The following is a 20,863-nucleotide window of genomic DNA, read 5'->3' on the forward strand; positions in this document are numbered from 1 at the left end:
TCATCTTCTTTTTGGTTTAATATTCTTTTGGTACCCTCATATTTATTTTTAATTAATTTGATACTTATATTTGACAAAATTATACACAAGATAAAGGTTTATTTAAGGAGATTGAGATAAAATTATAAATTTTTGGAAGTATCAAAATTGCATTATTATTTGTTTGACGGTCAAAAAATGAAACCTTTTCATTCAATTAATAACTAAAGAGTTTAAATAGAATGATTTAATGGGGTAAGCTTGGCTACACGATTTTAGTCTTAAAACATAATCATATCAATTTTTTAGTATTTAATTTGGGTTTTAAAGTTAATTCAATGAAAGTTTAATATTAAAAAATTAACATTATAAATTTTAGCTATTAAAATAATTTTTTTTATCAAATACTAGTATTATATTAAAAAATATCAAAATTGAATATGAAATTATGTATTATGCCGTTCTTTTTCTTGTCAAAAACTTGTCTCTCCTCGTGATTTTTACTACATATTAAGGGTTTGTTTAGATAACATAGAGTAATTGAATGAAAATGTAATTATTAGGGTAGTAATTGCATCCTTTTGTAATTACAAAAAACTGTAATTCCGTAAACGTATTTGGTTGACAGAGAGTATTATATTGTATTTCCCATGTATCTTTGGTAGTACAAAATTATAATTACATAGTTTATATTTTTTAAAAGAACATTAATTATTATAAAAATTATCAATACGATAAATTTTTTTAACAACTAACAAAAATTAAAATAAAATCATCATATAAAATGTATTAATCCAATAAAGTAGTTGGTAATATGATTACTAATAAAAATAATAAGAAAATAAGCATCATATTCAATTTACACTCAACACAAAGTCTTTATCATTATCTATTGGTCATTGACCGAGTTCGTTATTTGAATCGAATTTGTATTGTTAAGATTATCAAAATCTCTTTCTTCCATGTACAATTTACGGTGCAAACAATTTGCACCTTAGATTATAAAAACTTACATAAAACTAATTTGGAGAAAGACTTATCCTATATAATAACCCTTGATTCGTAAACTAATTTAAAAATAATATATGTAACCTATATAAAAAAATTATATAGTGTTGAATCATCTTTATAAATAATATAATATTTTATCATAACTCTAAAAAATCATTTTTATAAATAAATTATGGTAAAAAAATTAAATTATATAGTGTTGAATCATCTTTATAAATAATATAATATTTTATCATAACTCTAAAAAATCATTTTTATAAATAAATTATGGTAAAAAAATTATAATGCTTTTTTAAAAATTAAGTATATTATTTTTTATAATATAACTAACATATAAATAATGTATGTTGATATTTTTTTAGCCATAATTTTAGATTTTTAAGATTTAAACAATATAATTATTGGTTATAACCTTATAAATACATATAAATTATTTTTAGGATTTATAATATCATTATAGAAAAATTTTGTTATAATCATCTCAAACACTCATATGTATTCATATTTATAATATAATTTTCATAACTTAAAATTGTATAAAAATAGATCTTTTATAAATTAAATCATGTATGAGTATTTGAAAAGACATAAATTGGATTTAAGGGTAATTAGTTGCGTAATTATTTCGATTCTCAACCCTATTAAGAACTGAAAAATGTAATTGGGTGCTTCAATTACACTCAATTTAGTAAGATTCACAAATTACAATGGTTAACCAAATATATGATCATTGTACAATTACACTCAAATACAGTTACTAAGTAACTTTCTAAACACGAATTACATACAAAAAAAATTGATTTTTCTTTTTTAAAAACTTTCAATGAATTTTAAAAAAAAAATTGTTACTAGAAATCGGTGATAATTGTATGATATTCGAATTCAAAAATGATCGATAAATAATTTAGTTTTTTTTACATCAATTTAATCATTAATTCGAATGCTTAAATGTGAGCCACGTGGATTATAATTAGAATATGAAATTAAATTATAAGTATTTACTATTTCACCAATTTAAATATGTTTTGTTTTTATTTGTTAAAAATTATATTTTTGGTATTTGAAAATAATGGGTTAGTTTTTTTATGTTTAATTTGGATTTTAGGATTAATTTGATAAAAATTCATTATTAATTTATCAAATTAATCTTAAAATTTTGAAAAATTCATAGCCATCAAACTATATTAAATAAATTCATAATTAACACCAAATCTATTCTATTAATAAAATCATAAAGATTTAAACAATTAATTTTTATTAAATTAACTTTAAAATTTGTAATTAAAATTAAAAAATTAAAATACATTTACTTTTGAGAACTAAAATGTATAATTTTATAAAATATAAGTAGCACATTAACATTAAAAATAAAACACAAGGCATGTATTACGTTAAAAAAGAGAGAGTTAAAGTCAGGTACCAATAGGTTAACATTTTGTCAGTGTTATTTTAATTGGGATGAACTGGCCGGTTGGATTAAAAATCAGTTAGTATACTATTTAGATAATAGGGATTAAACTAATCTCTGAACGAACCATTTGAAACTGTTAAAAGAAACTAGAAACCATCCCATTATATATATATATTTAAATTTTTATGAATCTTAATTGTTTATTTAATTATTATTAAATTAGTGGTTGAATCGATCAGTTCGGTTATTAAAGCATTGCATTTAGTGATACAATACTAATACTTCAAGGGACTCAATTAGAAAATTTAGAATTTAGAGACTGGTTTGAAATAAGTAAGATAGGTTGGGGAGGTATGCTAGAATTTAATTTAACCATGTATAAACAATCGGCCTGCTTCTTCTTGTTGTTCCCAACTGACAACCCTTTCTCCCTCTTCTTGTTTCTTGCTTCACAAACAAGAAAATTTAAACTTAATAAACACCAAACGCAAAGCAAAACATAGCATTGCAAAGCAAAGCAGGCTGTTTATATATATATATATATAATTAGTACCATTTTAGATAGAGGGGGGAAGTGAGAATTCGGATAATCGGGTCTAGATCAGAGCATAACCCATGGAGGGTCATAGGTTTCAGGTGGGATGGGTGTTCTCCGTTTTCCCTCTCTGCTTCTTCTTACTCTTCTTCCCTGCCCATTGCTTCTACCTCCCTGGTGTTGCCCCTGAAGATTTACAAAAGGTCAGTTTCTTCGTATGCATGCATGCATAGTTGATTTAACATCATCATCATACATTTTGACTTGTGTTTTCCATTCTGTTACTGGATTTTGTTTAGATCTGCGTTTTATCATCTCTAGAATCGCCATTTTGGTTTCAATGGTTATGAATAAGATTATCAAACATATTTAACATAAAAAAGTTGTATTTCCCTGTACTTTATTGTCCATACAGAGAATAGGAAAAGTTTCGAATCAATTTGTGACCACATAATTACCCTAATAGAATAAGAGAAGATTAAATTATAATTATCTGTTGATTTACTTGGCTAAAACTCAAAAGCCTAAGCTAATTTTAAAATTTACGGTGCACTGGTAATCCCACACCGCCTAGCGAGACGAGGTATGAGCTAATATCTCCTATAAAGTAGATGCGCGAATCCGGTCAAAGGTATGATCCTTCAGGCAGTAACGGGATATGATAAGTGGTTATTTCTCACAATCGATGTGGGATGAGTGTACGCCCCAAAGCCTGGTGACGACACTCGGGCGCTCTCCTTTTTACCACCTGATCCCAATCTTGAAGGAATACTATAATTAAAACAAGAACAATATTTAGCCCAGATTAAAGCCTGGCTGGTTAATGGTGGTGTTGTGGATGGCTAGGCTCTTGTTGCTGTTTGGTGACCCAGTTCAGGTTGATCCCCTTCGACCTTGGTTGCCAATTCCCAATAGGTTTTTACCAATTGAACCCTTGAGCAAAACCATCCAAGAAACTCTAATAGTCTAAAACACCAGTTTTTAAAATTCTGGCAATGGAGGAGAAAACATGATCCTTCAGAAATTCATTTTGAATCGTTAAGTTCGTTTACCTTATATATTATTGATTGCAGATAATTTGCCAAATCTTAGGTTTTTTCCTCCACGTATCTAGTATGCCATTGGAACAGAATTATGTCCTTTTGACTAAAATTTAGAAGACCTGAAATTTCATTTACATTGACCGGAGCTTCGAATGTCCAATGATCTTTCATGAAATGAAAAGGTTCTTTAAGCCCCCTGAAACATGATCTTTCAAGCAATATTTTGGAGATTTCTTCCAATTGTTTATTACTTGGATAAAAAGCAACTATATTCCTACTTTTTGCAACTTGAACACTTAGCCCTAACTAACCATCAAGCAACCTTTCAGTTGTGCCAAGCCTGAAATGCTTAAGATAAGTGGATTTCATATCTCAAGCTTTAACAATCTTCAGTCTGGATATGTTCATAGTATAAATGATGCTGGAATAAGTATTAATCTCTTAAGAGCATAGATACATTGCTTATCTGAGATATGTTTCAGTACTCACCTAAATTTTGTATTCGGAAAAGGAGTTCATTTTATTTCATGCTTAAAAATTGAGGAACATTTACGAAATTTAAACGTTGTTACGTTGATTAAAGATTATGGATCTTTGATGCTCAATAATCAACATTGCGGATTTTCGAATTAACCCAAGTGAGGGTATAATGTACTTTTATCCTTATCTCCTTTTATGCAGGGGGATCCGTTGTATGTAAAAGTGAATAAGCTGACTTCAACTAAAACACAACTCCCATTTTCCTACTATTCCTTACCTTATTGTCAGCCCGAGCGTATAGTTGACAATGCTGAGAATCTTGGGGAAGTCCTTCGAGGCGATCGAATCGAAAACTCCCCTTATGAGGTGAGTTTTAACTCCTTAGATCATACTTGTGTATGTCTCTTTTATGTATTTTTGTTTCCTTAGAGATTTATAGGATTATTTGTTTGCAGTTCAAAATGAGAGAACCACGAATGTGCAATATCGTATGTCGTAAAGTTCTTGATAAGAAAACTGCAAAGGCATTCAAGGAGAAGATCGATGATGAATATAGAGTTAACATGTGAGGATCTCATTATGAAAATCTTAATTGTAGTTTTCCGTTTATTCTTTGGTTAGTGACTGATTTTTACTACGTCTTATTGATAGGATTTTGGATAACCTTCCATTGGTTGTTCCTGTAAGAAGGTTCAACCAGGAAAATGGTGTAGTGTATCAGCATGGATTTCATGTCGGTCTCAAAGGACGTTATGCTGGTGTAAGTGCTTGATTGATCGGCATTTCGGCATCTTTTTAGAATTTACTGGTCAGAATATTATTTCCGTGCAAGCAATGCTTGTTTTGCTGTTCTTACTTGCAGAGCAAGGAAGAAAAACAGTTTATCAACAATCACTTGACATTTACAGTCAAATATCACAAGGATCCACATGCGGATTCGGCTAGGATTGTCGGATTTGAGGTCAAACCATTCAGGTTAATTTTTTCTTATTTGTTACCTTTACTTTCTCCTACCAATGGTGTGTTTATTTTTATGCTTCTTGGCAAATCATTTTGATAAATGCAGTGTTAAACATGAATACAAGGTGTTGTAGGCCAATTTTAGCCCATTTACATCAAAACCCAATTTAGCCTTACCTAACCCACTAAAATTAAACCCAAAACCCAAAATCTTAACTACCCAAAGCCCAATTTACATCAAAACCCCAATGGCCCAAACCCTAAGCCCAAATCAAAATAAAAAAAACCTAGCCACTCCTTTTCCACCACCAACTCCACTAGCTACACATTTTCCACCACCAACTCCACTAGCCACTCTTTTTCCACCACCAACTCCACTAGCCACACATTCTCCACCACCACTTGTACCTACAAATGAAGACATAAACAATAAAAAAAATATTTTGTAAATGGCTATATAAGCCTTCTCATATTTTGTATATGGGGGATTTTTTTTTGGAGAGTTTTTGGGAGAGAAAGTTATTGTAAAGGATTTTTGAAGAGGTTTCTTTTTAAAGTAATTAAGGAGAAGAGTTATTGTGAAGGCTAGTTTTTGGAGAAGCTAGTTTTTTTTTAAGATTAATCAAAGATCAAAGCAAAAGAGGTTTCTTTGTCTATTCTCATTTTAAGTTCTTTGTTTACTTATTGTTTTCCTTTCAATCTTATTTTGTTTCTTTTATACGAAAGTAAAAAAAAATAAAAGGAGGAAGCTTACCCATTTTTACCGAAAAAGTTTTTTTGAGGTCCGGCTGCCGCGTACGGTGGCGCCGGCGGCGGTCCGGTGACCGGACGATGGCCGACCTTGTGGCCGAAAATCATCCACCCTCTCCCTCTCTCTCCTTTTTTTTGTTATTATTATATTTCTTAATATTATATTATATATATTCTTTTAATATATTAGGTATATTTTAAATTCTATATTACGTATATATATATTTTATACTATTTTATGTATATATCTTTAATATTATATTATTTATATATATATTTTTACATGTTATCTTATGTATATATCTTAACTATATTATGTATGTATTTTTAACACTATATTATGTACATATTTTTAATATTATCACTTATTTTTTTATATATGTACATATTGATGTAGTATTATTAATAGTATTGATTTTTAAACATCATTATTATTTCTAATATATATTATGTACATTTTTTATTTCTATTTTATTTTTTATTTGTCAATATTAATTATTATTATTCTAATATTTTGATATTTTAATATTTTATATTTTATATATTTTATTATTCACATCATTATTCGTATTTTTTTGACAATAATATTCTTGGATTTTTTTTTACTATCATTTTAAAAACTTTTTACATTTTAATTTTAAGAATAAGGCAATGTACCGATTTTAACATTAAGTCATTGATTTCATCGTTATGTTGGGTGAAATTAATCGGCTCGTGTTAAAAACGGGACGTCTTTCTAAAAAACAAAAAAACTTTCAACTTCTCATTTCCTTCAATCGGATCACACTTAAATGTCAAATTGAATTCGTATTTTTGAAAATCAAGACAACATGTGTTTAATAAGATACCAATTTTGGGCGTCGCGAGGGTGCCAATACCTTCCTCGTGCGTAACCGACTCCCGAACCCTAAATTTTCTCTAGATTTTAACATAGACCTAAACTTAGCCTTTTATTTGTTTAAATAAGAGATTTAATAGGTGTCCGATCACACCTAGGAAAAATGATCGGTGGCGACTCCCTGTTTATTTCAAAAATCAAACGTCAAATTTCAAACTTTTTTTCAATAAATCGCCACAATTAGCGACCAAGCTAAGCTAAAATTTTTACGTCGCTACAGCTGGCGACTCCACTGGGGACAGCCTTTTTGAGAGTCGTGTTTGGAATTAAACACGTTTTGTCAAAATTTTCAAATTTCCTTGTTCAAAATAAATATTTGGTCGTGATCCGAAAATCTCGTTTTCAAAATTCATGCATTTATATCGTGCTGTAAATATTTCTTCTAACTTGCTTATTTGGTTGTTTTTCAGTTTTCAATTTTTATGGTTTTAATTTTGGTTTAGTTTCTTTAAGTGAAACGTAAAGGTTTATGAGTTGTTCCCCACACACCGTGCACTTGCATTTTCGCATAACATGAGCTCTCTACCCAGGCTCCGTTAGTTTAAGTGAAAGTAAACGCTGCGCATTCGTGAGTTAACTCGTCCCTCCGCACAGGCTAGTGAATACTTTCGGGTTACATATGACTTATGCTTTCGTGAGTTAACTTGTCCCTTCGCATAGGCATAAGTAAATGTAATCCCTCGAATTAAACTCGTGAGCCTGTGATAGGCTATGACCGAGGCTCTGTGTTAATCTTAGTAGATGATAGTACGGGTAATTCGAGTACCTATCTAGAACCAAAACCGTATATAATGAACCATACGAGCCACCTAACTAGAGCCATGCTGAACCTCCGTCCGTTTAGTAGTTACCAAAATAAGTGCACGGGAGGAACGCCTCTTACCTTTTGCACTTTCGCTTTCTATGCAAGGGAATCGAGTCCATTGGACCAAATAGCTTAATTTGTTAAATTTTCCACAATTTTTCTCTGATCATATGTGTTTTGCTAACCAATGTTATTTGTCTGTATTTCTATTTTTCATCATGCATCATATACATCTTGTTAGGAAAGGGTTGATTAGAGATTGGTTGCCAAAAAGGGGTTTCTGATAGAGGAGTCAATTACACGAGTGACCGAAACGTTGTGTAATAGACTCTTTTGATTAAGAAAATGCCTAAATAGGGGCTATCTTGAAATTAACACCAATTTCTTGCATTTCTTTCATGACTAACAGTCATTTGACATTCATGCATTCATTCATTCATTGCATATTCCATACTCGTTCGCTGAGGTTAAAACATACAATTCGCTAGTTGTGCATACCATACGGGAAACCAGGGACATTCCACGAAAAATTGCCTAGCCTTTAAGAGAAGAGTTCAAGGGCTCATTGATGCAGGTATCCTACGATTCGATAGTGCCAGTAATGCAACTAGGAACCCATTCCCTAACCATATCGAAAGGGATGTGAGCATAGTGGGGAAAGTGGATGAATGGAAGGTCAGAAGATGTGTATCAGAAATAAGGACGCCTCTGCAGAAAATCTGGGAGGTATTGGTTAAGAAATGATTGCTCTGTCACTCTGATAGAATTTTTGGAGAAGAAGGTCAAAGTTTTTGCAATTTTCATTGGATTGTTGGACATGACATTCAGTCATGTGAGGACTTTAAAAGGTTACTTCAAGACCGGATGGATAATAAGGAGATCAAGGTCCTTAACAAGAGTGAAGATGCCAACGAAAGAGAAGTATGCGTCTCTGATAGCCAATCATCAGGGCCCCCTTATAGTGCTGATCGACTGTTGGTAATTTATTACGACGCGATGAGAGAGCCATTGAAACCACAGATGGTAATTGAAGTACCATCTCCTTTCCCGTATAAGGACAACAAAACAGTACCGTGGAGATATGATGTTAATATCGTTACACCGGAAGTTGAAAAGTCCAAAGCCATAACTGAATATGTTGGGGAGGTAGGTCATTTTACTCGAAGTGGACGATGCTATTCTAAAGAAGTTGAACCGGTAAAAAAAAGTAGCGACTCGAAGCAAAAAGGGAAAGCAGTGATGTACGAGGTCGAAGTCAAGCAAGAAATTCCACCCGTGCAAGAAACTAAAAAGCCTGTGAATGAGGAAGAAGCTCAAGAATTCTTGAAATTTATTAAGCACAGCGAATATAGTGTGGTGGAACAATTGAGCAAGCAGCCAGCACGAATCTCAGTTCTATCTCTACTGTTAAATTCAGAGCCACACCGGAACGCTTTATTGAAGGTGTTAAATCAAGCTTACGTGGCCAACAACATATCTGTCGAAAAGCTTGATAGGTGGGTAAACAATCTGAATGCGGACAACTTCATCTCTTTTAGTGATGATGAGATACCGCCAAATGGTAGAGGCTCGGTGAAAGCGCTGCATATCACGACCCGCTGCAAGGGCTACATAATACCGAACGTACTCATCGATAATGGGTCAGCGATAAATGTTATGCCATTGGCTACGCTTTCCAGAATACCGATGGATTTGTCCTACTTAAAGCCCTGTCATTCCACGGTAAGGGCATTCGAGGGGACGAGGCGCGAAGTCATGGGAAAGATCGAAATCCCTTTGGAAGTGGGTCCCTACATCTATGAGGTCGAATTCCAAGTCATGGACATTACACCCTCTTATAACTGCCTTTTGGGAAGACCTTGGATTCATTCTGCTGGAGCAGTCCCATCATCCCTCCATCAAAAGGTGAAATTCATCATGGATGGCTGTTTGGTCACAGTCGAGGGCGAAGAAGACATCATCGCATCTATCTCTGCTGATGCGCCATACTTGGAAGTAAGCAAGGACGCAGTGGAATGTTCCTTTCGATCCCTTGAATTCATCAATGCCACTTTCGTCGCTGAGGGAAATAGAATTTCGATGCCAAAACTGTTGAGAAATACCAGAATGGGTGTCAAGTTGACCGTAGGAAGGGAAGCTCGTGCGAGAAGAGGTTTAGGGAGACATCTGCAAGGAATAGTGAGGGTTTTAAAGCCAGTGCAGCACAAGGCCCGATACGGTTTGGGGTTCCAGCCTGACATGCGCCAAAGAAGAAGACAGTGGAAGAAGGATCAAGAGAGAAGAATTGCAAGAACTTTGGGCCGAGAACCAAAATGGGAACCAATAGAGTACCCTCCTTTGTCAAAAACATTTACATTTGCGGGAATGATGTACCCTGGACAAGATGATCCACGAAACATGCTGGGATTAATTGAAAGGGATTTTCAGAATGTCAGTATAAATGTCATTGACAAAGAAGCTGGTGCAAGTAAAGATGTCTCGAGGATACGCCCTTGCCCTCCTGGTTTCATGTTGAACAATTGGATTGCTGAGGAGCTTCTTGTAGTTTATAAGCCTTCAGAGTAATGCTAAACATAAACCTTCTATTGTGTCCTTAGATATAATAGAATTCTTTTGTAAGAGTTTGCATTCGCCCTTTATCGTTTAAATGAATATCAATAAAGATGCATTTTGTCACGATTTTTCGCATTATCACTAATTTCATAATCATTTTCTCATCCTTACATTTGCCTCATTGCCATGACATAACATTTGTTTGTTGTTTCCAATACTTGGATGTCCCCCTATAGCTTCCTTTTCCATTCAACTTTCAGGTGCTCAGATATTGACGACATGAATAAGCCCGTTACGAATCTTGAAATTGATTTTGAGAAGGCTGTTTACTTAGGAGAATTTGAAGCCGAAGAAAATGCTGAAGATTATGTCTCGTCTCCTGAATTGTTAAGGATGGTGGAACAAGAGGATAAACAGGTTCTGCCTCATGAAGAATCTGTGGAAACAATAAATTTGGGCACTGAAGAGAGGAAACAAGAAGTGAAGATTGGGACTTCTATTTCAAAAAGTACCAGGCATAGTTTGATCACTTTACTCCACGAATACAAAGATGTTTTCGCGTGGTCATACCAGGACATGCCAGGGCTAGATGAAGATTTAGTGGTCCATAAGCTCCCATTAAAGCCAGAATGCAAGCCCATCCAGCAAAAATTAAGACGGATGAGGCCCGAAATGCTGTTGAAAATAAAAGAGGAAGTCAAGAAGCAATTTGACGCTGGCTTCCTACAAGCCTCCAAATATCCAGAATGGGTGGCTAACATAGTCCCGGTATCAAAGAAAGATGGAAAAGTACGAATGTGCGTGGATTACCGTGACCTGAATTGAGCAAGCCCAAAAGATAATTTTCCCTTGCCACATATTGACACGTTGGTGGACAACACAGCAAAACATTCATTGTTTTCTTTCATGGATGGATTCTCGGGGTATAATCAGATCAAGATGGCCCCTGAGGATATGGAGAAAACTACCTTCATAACAATGTGGGGAACGTTCTGCTACAAGGTGATGCCATTTGGGTTAAAGAATGCTGGGGCAACATATCAGAGGGCTATGGTGACATTATTCCATGACATGATGCATAAGGAAATAGAGGTCTACGTCGATGATATGATTGCTAAATCTCGAGGAGAAGAAGAACATGTGATGAACCTCAAGAAGTTGTTCGAAAGGCTGAGAAAGTTTCAGCTAAAGCGTAATCCAGCCAAATGTACATTCGGGGCTACCTCGGGAAAATTGCTAGGCTTCATTGTTAGTAAAAGAGGTATCGAAGTTGATCTAGATAAAATAAAAGCCATCCAAGAATTACCTCCCCCGCGCACACAAAAGGAAGTCAGGGGATTTTTAGAGAGGTTGAATTACATTGCTCGATTCATTGCTCAACTTACCAATCAGTGCGACCCAATTTTTCGACTCCTTCGAAAACATAACCCGGGAGAATGGAACGAGGAGTGCCAAGTGGCCTTCGATAAGATAAAACGGTATTTGTCTAATCCTCCTGTGCTAGTACCACCGACCCCTGGAAAACCCTTAATTTTGTACCTGACCGTGTTTGAAAACTCAATGGGTTGCGTACTGGGGCAACATGATGAGTCAGGGAGAAAAGAAAAGGTGATCTACTACCTCAGCAAAAAGTTCACTGAATATGAGGCAAAATATTCGTCCATTGAGAAATATTGTTGCGCTCTGGTTTGGGTAGCTCGGAGACTCAGACAATATATGTTGTATCACACGACATGGCTAATTTCAAAGCTGGACCCAATAAAATACATGATGGAATCGCCGGCACTATCAGGAAGAATGGCACGATGGCAGCTCCTTTCGGAATATGACATTGCCTATGTAAGTCAGAAGTCAATAAAAGGGAGCGCAATAGCTGACTTCTTAGCAACTCGAACGACAGAGGAATATGAGCCTTTAAGATTCAATTTCCCAGACGAATACTTAATGTGCATCACAAAAATAGAATCCGAGTCATCAAAAGAGAAGTCATGGAAGATGTGCTTTGATGGTGCGTCAAATGCTTTAGGGCATGGAATTAGAGCAATCCTGGTATCACCAGACGGGAATCATTATCCGTTCACTGCAAGACTGAACTTCTTCTGTACCAATAATATCGCAGAATATGAGGCCTGTATCATGGGGCTTCGTGCAGCTATCGAACGAAACATCGAGATCTTGGAGGTGTACGGGGACTCAGCCCTAGTGATTTACCAAATCCGTGGAGAATGGGAAGTGAGGGACTCAAAATTGATTAAGTACAGCGATTTAGTGGCTGGATTGATCAAGGAATTCAAAGAAATAACTTTTCATTACTTCCCACGAGAAGAGAACCAACTAGCTGATGCCCTAGCCACTTTGGCTTCAATGTTCAAAGCAAGTAGAGAAGCAGAAATAATGCCCCTCAAAATGAGCATATACGAGGTCCCTGCACACTGTTGTAGCATTGAGAAAGAAGTAGACGGACGGCCTTGGTTCCATGATATCTTAGAATATATCAAGAATCAAAGGTATCCCGAACAAGTGAATGAGAACGATAAAAGAACAATTAGAAGAATGGCAGCGGGATTTGTTCTTGATGGGGATATCCTGTATAAAAGAGGAAAGGATCAGATGCTTTTGAGATGTGTGGATGATGTTGAAGCCAGAAAAATACTTGAAGAGGTCCATGAGGGAATTTGCGGAACGCATACCAATGGATTCAATATGGCCAGAAAGATCATGAGACTCGGTTATTATTGGCTGACAATGGAAAGTGACTGCATCAATTTTGCCAGAAAATGCCACAAATGTCAAATCTACGGCGATAAAATTCATGTAGCCCCTTCACCCCTTCATGTCATGACTTCTCCATGGCTTTTTTCTATGTGGGGCATGGATGTCATAGGGCCAATTTCTCCAAAAGCTTCAAATGGACATCGATTCATTTTTGTGGTTATCGATTACTTCACAAAATGGATTGAAGCCGCTTCGTTTGCCAACGTGACGAAGACTGCAGTGTGCAAGTTTTTGAAAAAGGAAATCATTTGCCGATATGGTTTGCCTGAAAGAATCATCTCAGATAATGCCACGAATCTGAACAATAAGATGATGAAAGAAGTGTGCGAGCAGTTCCAAATAAAGCATCATAATTCCTCGCCCTATCGCCCAAAGATGAACGGGGCTGTTGAAGCAGCTAACAAGAACATTAAGAGGATCATTGGGAAAATGACTGAGACATATAAAGATTGGCACGAGAAACTTCCATTTGCTTTGTTTGCATATCGCACATCTGTGCGAACATCTACGGGAGCAACTCTTTTCTCTCTAGTCTATGGAATGGAAGCTGTGCTACCTATCGAGGTTGAGATCCCCTCTCTGCGAGTATTGATGGAATCAAAGTTAGAAGAAGCAGAATGGGTTCGAGCTCGATATGATCAGTTGAACCTCATTGAAGAAAAACGTCTAAGGGCAATTTGTCATGGGAAAATGTACCAAAAGAGAATGATCGCAGCCCATGACAAGAAGGTACGACCAAGAGAGTTCCATGAAGGAGAACTCGTTCTGAGAAAGATTCTCCCAATACAAAAAGACCTGCGAGGAAAATGGGCACCAAATTGGGAAGGACCATACGTTGTAAAAAAGGCATTCTCAGGAGGAGCTTTAATCCTTACCGAGATGGATGAGAAGGAGTTACCGAATTCGGTGAATTCAGATGCGGTGAAGAAATATTATGCTTAAGATGAAAACCCGAAAAGAGCATCTTAAAAAAAAAGGGATTAGGGCGAAAACCCGAAAAGGGCGTCTTGATTAGTATAAAAAGATTAGGATGAAAACCCGAGAGGGCGTCCTAATGAAACAAACCTGGCGGTCGAACGATAGGTCAAGTAGTGAGACTACAGTATTTGGAGCACTTCTGAAAGCTCGAAATTTTCTACGCAAGAAGCCATGCTCGAAAAGATTATTGATTGAGGAACGTGGAAGAGTTCATGTGTTGAATATCTAGAGCATTTGTATCCGTTGAATACGACCTTTTCTTTCTTTTTGACATTTTTACTCTCATTGGTTAACTTTCTTTGTTTGCCACATTTGAAATAAAGGAATATGAGATATCCTTTTTGTCCCTACCTGACCATTTTCATGCATCTCATTATGTGTTTATTTAATGATAAATAGTGAAATGACATACTCTAAACAAAAGAAATGTCAAGCATTACCCGGATAAGAATTTGATAAGTGCAAGATCTTCAAAACAAGAACAAAGTTTAACCAATGGCAAAAGGGTGATATCTGAGAAACGTCGATTACTCGTAAAGCTCGAAGACAGGTATGAGGCCTGAAGAGAAGGTCGAGAATCAAAGCAATGAACGCAGATCCTCAACAATTATGGCGAAAATGACATACGACCAATATGCTTAAGGAGCACTGCATAATCATGTAGGCATAAAGGCATTTAAGACAAACATGTGTATATCATGATGACATCATGCATGGCATATACAGATAATCCAGTAAAGCAAGAAATCTTGAATGAGAGTCGCACTGAATCAAAGGAAAAGATACCCGAGTTCTACCAAAGGACTGGTTTTGGTATTTTGATGTTTAATATTCATGCTTTCCAAGGAAAATCAACTCATATTGCGAGAGATGAGTTGAGCCTCAAGACACGTTGAGGTATTTTTAATTTTTTTTTTCAAAATCAACTCATATTGCGAGAAGTGAGTTGAGCCTCGGGGCACGCCGAGGTATTTTTAGTTTATGTTTTAAATTGACTCATATTGCGAGAGGTGAGTTAAGCCTTTTAATTTTTGTTTTTCAAAATCAACTCATATTGCTAGAGGTGAGTTGAGCCTCAGGACACGCTGAGGTAATTTCAATTTCTGTTGTTAAAAAAAAATCAATTCATATTGCGAGAAATAAGTTGAGCCTCAGGACACGCTGAGGTAATTTCAATTTCTATTTTCAAAATTCAACTTATATTGCGAGAAATGAGTTGAGCCTCAAGACACGTTGAGGTATTTTCAATTTCTGTTTTCAAAAAAAAAATCAACTTATATTGCGAGAGGTGAGTTGAGCCTCGGTTCACATGCTGAGGTATTTTCAATTTCTGTTTTTAAAAAGATCAACTCATATTGCGAGAGGTGAGTTGAGCTTCAGATTACACACTGTGCTATTTTTTTCAATTCATATTGCGAGAAGTGAGTTGAGCCTCAGGACACGATGAGGTAATTTCAATTTCTGTTTGTCAAGAATCAACTCATATTGCGAGAGGTGGGTTGAACCTTTTAATTTCTACTTTTCCAAAATCAGCTCATATTGCAAGAGGTGAGTTGAGCCTCGGGGCACGCTGAGGTATTTTCAATTTTTGTGTTTTAATTTCAACTCATATTGCGAGAGGTGAGTTGAGCCTCAGGACACACGCCGAGGTATTTTCAATTAAGCCTTTTGATTTCTGTTTTTCAAAAAAAAAATCAACTCATATTGTGAGAGGTGAGTTGAGCCTCAGGTCACACCGAGGTATTTTCCATTTCTGTTTTCATTATTATGTTTTTGAAAGAATCAACTCATAGTGCGAGAAATGAGTTGAGCCTCAAGACACATTGAGGTAATTTCAATTTCTGTTTTCAAAATTCAACTCATATTGCGAGAAATGAGTTGAGCCTCAAGACACGTTGAGGTATTTTCAATTTCTGCTTTTCAAAATTCAACCCATATTGCGAGAAATGAGTTGAGCCTCAGGACACGCTGAGGTAATGAGTTGGGCTCAAGATTACATGCTGAGTAAAGAATAAAGATTGAAGTTGATGAAAGACACCAAATGTGGCCTCCCTGAAGTTGCAATGGAGCAGGTCAAAGTTGCAAGTCTTGACTCCCTGAAGTTGCAGTGGAGTTAATCGAGGATATCAGATCTTGCCTTTCTAAAGTGGCAGAAGAGAAGACCCAAAACCTTATCTCACTGAAGCGATAGAAGAGCATATTGAATTACATTGGAACAGATTGAAGCTACAAGGCATATCTCCGAATTTGCAGTGGATTGAACCAAAGCTACAAGATGCGATGAACTGGAAAGAGACTACCTGGATGAGAAGAGCACCAAAGAAGTCCATACTTAGCAAGACCGGGCAAAATTGGCCTTTCTTTATATCTTTGCTCTATTCTCGTTACACGATAATAAGCAAAGAGGGACAGCTGTTGTAGGCCAATTTTAGCCCATTTACATCAAAATCCAATTTAGCCTTACCTAACCCACTAAAATTAAACCCAAAACCCAAAATCTTAACTACCCAAAGCCCAATTTACATCAAAACCCCAATGGCCCAAACCCTAAGCCCAAATCAAAATAAAAAAACCTAGCCACTCCTTTTCCACCACCAACTCCACTAGCCACACCTTTTCCACCACCAACTCCACTAGCCACTCTTTTTCCACCACCAACTCCACTAGCCACAAATTCTCCACCACCACTTGTACCTACAAATGAAGACATAAACAATAAAAAAAATATTTTGTAAATGGCTATATAAGCCTTCTCATATTTTGTATATGGGGGGATTTTTTTTTGGAGAGTTTTTGGGAGAGAAAGTTATTGTAAAGGATTTTTGGAGAGGTTTCTTTTTAAAGTAATTAAGGAGAAGAGTTATTGTGAAGGCTAGTTTTTGGAGAAGCTAGTTTTTTTTTGAAGATTAATCAAAGATCAAAGCAAAAGAGGTTTCTTTGTCTATTCTCATTTTAAGTTCTTTGTTTACTTATTGTTTTCCTTTCAATCTTATTTTGTTTCTTTTATACGAAAGTAAAAAAAAATAAAAGGAGGAAGCTTACCCATTTTTACCGAAAAAGTTTTTTTGAGGTCCGGCTGCTGCGTACGGTGGCGCCGGCGGCGGTCCGGTGACCGGACGATGGCCGACCTTGTGGCCGAAAATCATCCACCCTCTCCCTCTCTCTCCTTTTTTTTGTTATTATTATATTTCTTAATATTATATTATATATATTCTTTTAATATATTAGGTATATTTTAAATTCTATATTACGTATATATATTTTATACTATTTTATGTATATATCTTTAATATTATATTATTTATATATATATATTTTTACATGTTATCTTATGTATATATCTTAACTATATTATGTATGTATTTTTAACACTATATTATGTACATATTTTTAATATTATCACTTATTTTTTTTATATATGTACATATTGATGTAGTATTATTAATAGTATTGATTTTTAAACATCATTATTATTTCTAATATATATTATGTACATTTTTTTTATTTCTATTTTATTTTTTATTTGTCAATATTAATTATTATTATTCTAATATTTTGATATTTTAATATTTTATATTTTATATATTTTATTATTCACATCATTATTGGCATTTTTTTGACAATAATATTCTTGGATTTTTTTTTACTATCATTTTAAAAACTTTTTACATTTTAATTTTAAGAATAAGGCAATGTACCGATTTTAACATTAAGTCATTGATTTCATCGCTATGTTGGGTGAAATTAATCGGCTCGCGTTAAAAACGGGACGTCCTTCTAAAAAACAAAAAACTTGCAACTTCTCATTTCCTTCAATCGGATCACACTTAAATGTCAAATTGAATTCGTATTTTTGAAAATCAAGACAACATGTGTTTAATAAGATACCAATTTTGGGCGTCGCGAGGGTGCCAATACCTTCCTCGTGCGTAACCGACTCCCGAACCCTAAATTTTCTCTAGATTTTAACGTAGACCTAAACTTAGCCTTTTATTTGTTTAAATAAGAGATCTAATAGGTGTCCGATCACACCTAGGAAAAAGGATCGGTGGCGACTCCCTGTTTATTTCAAAAATCAAACGTCAAATTTCAAATTTTTTTTCAATAAATCGCCACAATTAGCGACCAAGCTAAGCTAAAATTTTTACGTCGCTACACAAGGGTGAGTGGAATGAGAAGACCCGTCTGACAACCTGTGATCCCCAGGCAAAACGTGCAGTTACTAGTTCCGAATCTCCTCAGGAGGTTGAAGAAACAAGGGAAATCATATTTACATATGATGTCGAGTTCCAGGTAAGGCCTTGTGTGCCACTCCGTAAAAAGAGAATGCGTGCTGCTTTTTATAGCTTGGTTACTCTACCTGATGTTATTTTATTCTAACTGACTTGGTTCTTGTTGTCGTCTTGCAGGAAAGTGATGTAAAGTGGGCGTACCGATGGGATACCTATCTTCTGATGGCTGATGATCAGATCCATTGGTTCTCAATCGTTAATTCATTGATGATTGTCCTTTTCCTCTCAGGAATGGTGGCTATGATCATGCTGCGAACTCTTTATCGGGATATCTCCAAGTATAACCAACTCGAAATCCAAGAAGAAGCCCAAGAGGAGACAGGGTGGAAGTTGGTCCATGGAGATGTTTTTTAGGGCTCCAGCAAACTCTGACATGCTCTGTGTGTATGTCGGAACCGGGGTTCAGTTTTTTGGTATGATTCTTGTTACCATGATCTTTGCTCTCCTAGGCTTCCTATCACCCTCAAATAGAGGTGGATTAATGACAGCCATGCTTCTACTCTGGGTCTTCATGGGCCTGTTTGCCGGATACTCCTCAGTTCGTCTTTATAAGCTGTTCAAGGGAACAGAATGGAAGAAAATTACACTCAAAACGGCTTTTATGTTCCCTGCTACCGTCTTTTCCATTTTCTTCGCCTTGAATGCTCTGATATGGGGACAGAAATCGTCTGGGGCGGTGCCATTCGGAACCATGATTGCTCTGGTATTGCTATGGTTTGGTATCTCAGTCCCCCTCGTTTTCATAGGTAGTCATATCGGTTTTCAGAAGCCAACAATTCAGGATCCAGTGAAAACTAGTAAAATCCCAAGGCAAATCCCGGAACAGGCTTGGTACATGAACCCAACATTCTCCATCTTAATTGGGGGCATACTTCCATTCGGGGCTGTTTTCATCGAGCTCTTTTTCATCCTCACTTCGATATGGTTGCATCAGTTTTATTACATATTTGGCTTCCTCTTCATTGTCTTTGTCATCCTCATTGTCACTTGCGCCGAGATCACGATTGTGCTCTGCTACTTCCAGCTATGCAGCGAGGATTACCGATGGTGGTGGAGATCCTACTTGACTTCAGGTTCTTCTGCTCTCTACTTATTCCTCTACGCTGCCTTCTACTTCTTCACGAAACTCGACATCACCAAGCCTGTATCCGGAGTCTTGTACTTCGGGTACATGTTGATCGTGTCTTACTCATTCTTCGTGCTGACGGGGACAATCGGTTTCTATGCATGCTTCCGGTTCACGAGGCTCATATACTCATCAGTGAAGATTGAATGATCTATTTTGAGGGGAAATTGCAAATTTGTTTCATCAAAGGTATTATCCCAAACAGAATCAGAAATGCAGGAAATCATTGGCCATGGAGATTGCCATTTGAGTTCAATTTTTGAATCATTGATCATACAAATTGTTTAATTATTTTAGCATTAAAGGTTCATTGGTGTTACTGGTTTTCCTATACTCTTTTATATATATATATATAAAAGGAAAGATTTGACTCAAGAATTTTAATAATGTTATAATTGAAGTTATATTTTTAAATCCAAAAAATTGAAGGATTAATTCTTGAAAATGAAAGTGAGATTAAATTCTTTGAAAACATATTTTAACTCTCGTGTTTTTCTTCTACTTGTTTAATTGGATCCATTACTTTTACTCGATCTCTTTTTTTTTTTTAATTTACTGTTACTGTTTTTTATGAAGCAATTGAGTGGGTAGAGGATTCACAGCATATAGAACATAGAGTTAATAATAATGACCCAAACATATTCACGTCGGATTCATAATATCCTGATGGTAATTTCGTTATATTCAAGCATATGAAACTTATAAATGTTTTTGAATGTTCAGACTGAATCTAAATTCGATTTAATTTGATTTGATTATAAAAAATTAATCATTTAAATATGTTCAACTTTAATTCGTATTAATTTGAATATAAATTGATTCAAACTCAAAATGATTTAAAATAACTGAAACTCAAAATAACTGAATAGAAATGACTCAAATAAATAACATAAGATAACTTGAAAATAATCTAAACTCATAATGGTCTTAATTTAAAAACCTGAATGATTTAAATTATAAAATCATCTGAATTTAAAACTGATTCAAATTAAAAACACCTAAATGACTTCCTCTATGGCTTCATACAAGCTAACCCTATTGAATGATAATGAACACAAAACTAATCCAAACCGTTTGAAAAATTCCAAAGCAAAAGTGACTAAAATCATTCAAACTTGTAAGTGATTGATCCGAAAATAATCCAACGCAAAAGGACTGAAAGTGAAAATTTTCAAATAAGAGAAACATTGGGAATTGAACCCGACGTGAATCGAACACGCAACCTTCTGATCTGGAGTCAGACGCGCTACCATTGCGCCACGGATCC

At 35.2% G+C, this 20,863-nt stretch overlaps 2 non-coding genes and 1 pseudogene across 2 annotated transcripts; 2 read left to right on the plus strand and 1 right to left on the minus strand.

The window, feature by feature from the left end:
- Nucleotides 1-2,825: 2,825 nt before the first annotated feature.
- On the plus strand, nucleotides 2,826-19,936 carry LOC107961665 (transmembrane 9 superfamily member 10-like; annotated as a pseudogene).
- LOC121231298 (small nucleolar RNA Z279/snoR105/snoR108) lies at nucleotides 3,590-3,692 on the plus strand. Its single transcript, XR_005929360.1, has one exon. It is a non-coding gene; the product is annotated as a small nucleolar RNA Z279/snoR105/snoR108 (small nucleolar RNA).
- Nucleotides 19,937-20,791: 855 nt separating the features above from the next.
- On the minus strand, nucleotides 20,792-20,863 carry TRNAW-CCA (transfer RNA tryptophan (anticodon CCA)). Its single transcript has one exon. It is a non-coding gene; the product is annotated as a tRNA-Trp (tRNA).

The sequence above is a fragment of the Gossypium hirsutum genome, chromosome A06, assembly GCF_007990345.1.
Source record: "Gossypium hirsutum isolate 1008001.06 chromosome A06, Gossypium_hirsutum_v2.1, whole genome shotgun sequence".
NCBI classification, from domain to species: domain Eukaryota; kingdom Viridiplantae; phylum Streptophyta; class Magnoliopsida; order Malvales; family Malvaceae; genus Gossypium; species Gossypium hirsutum.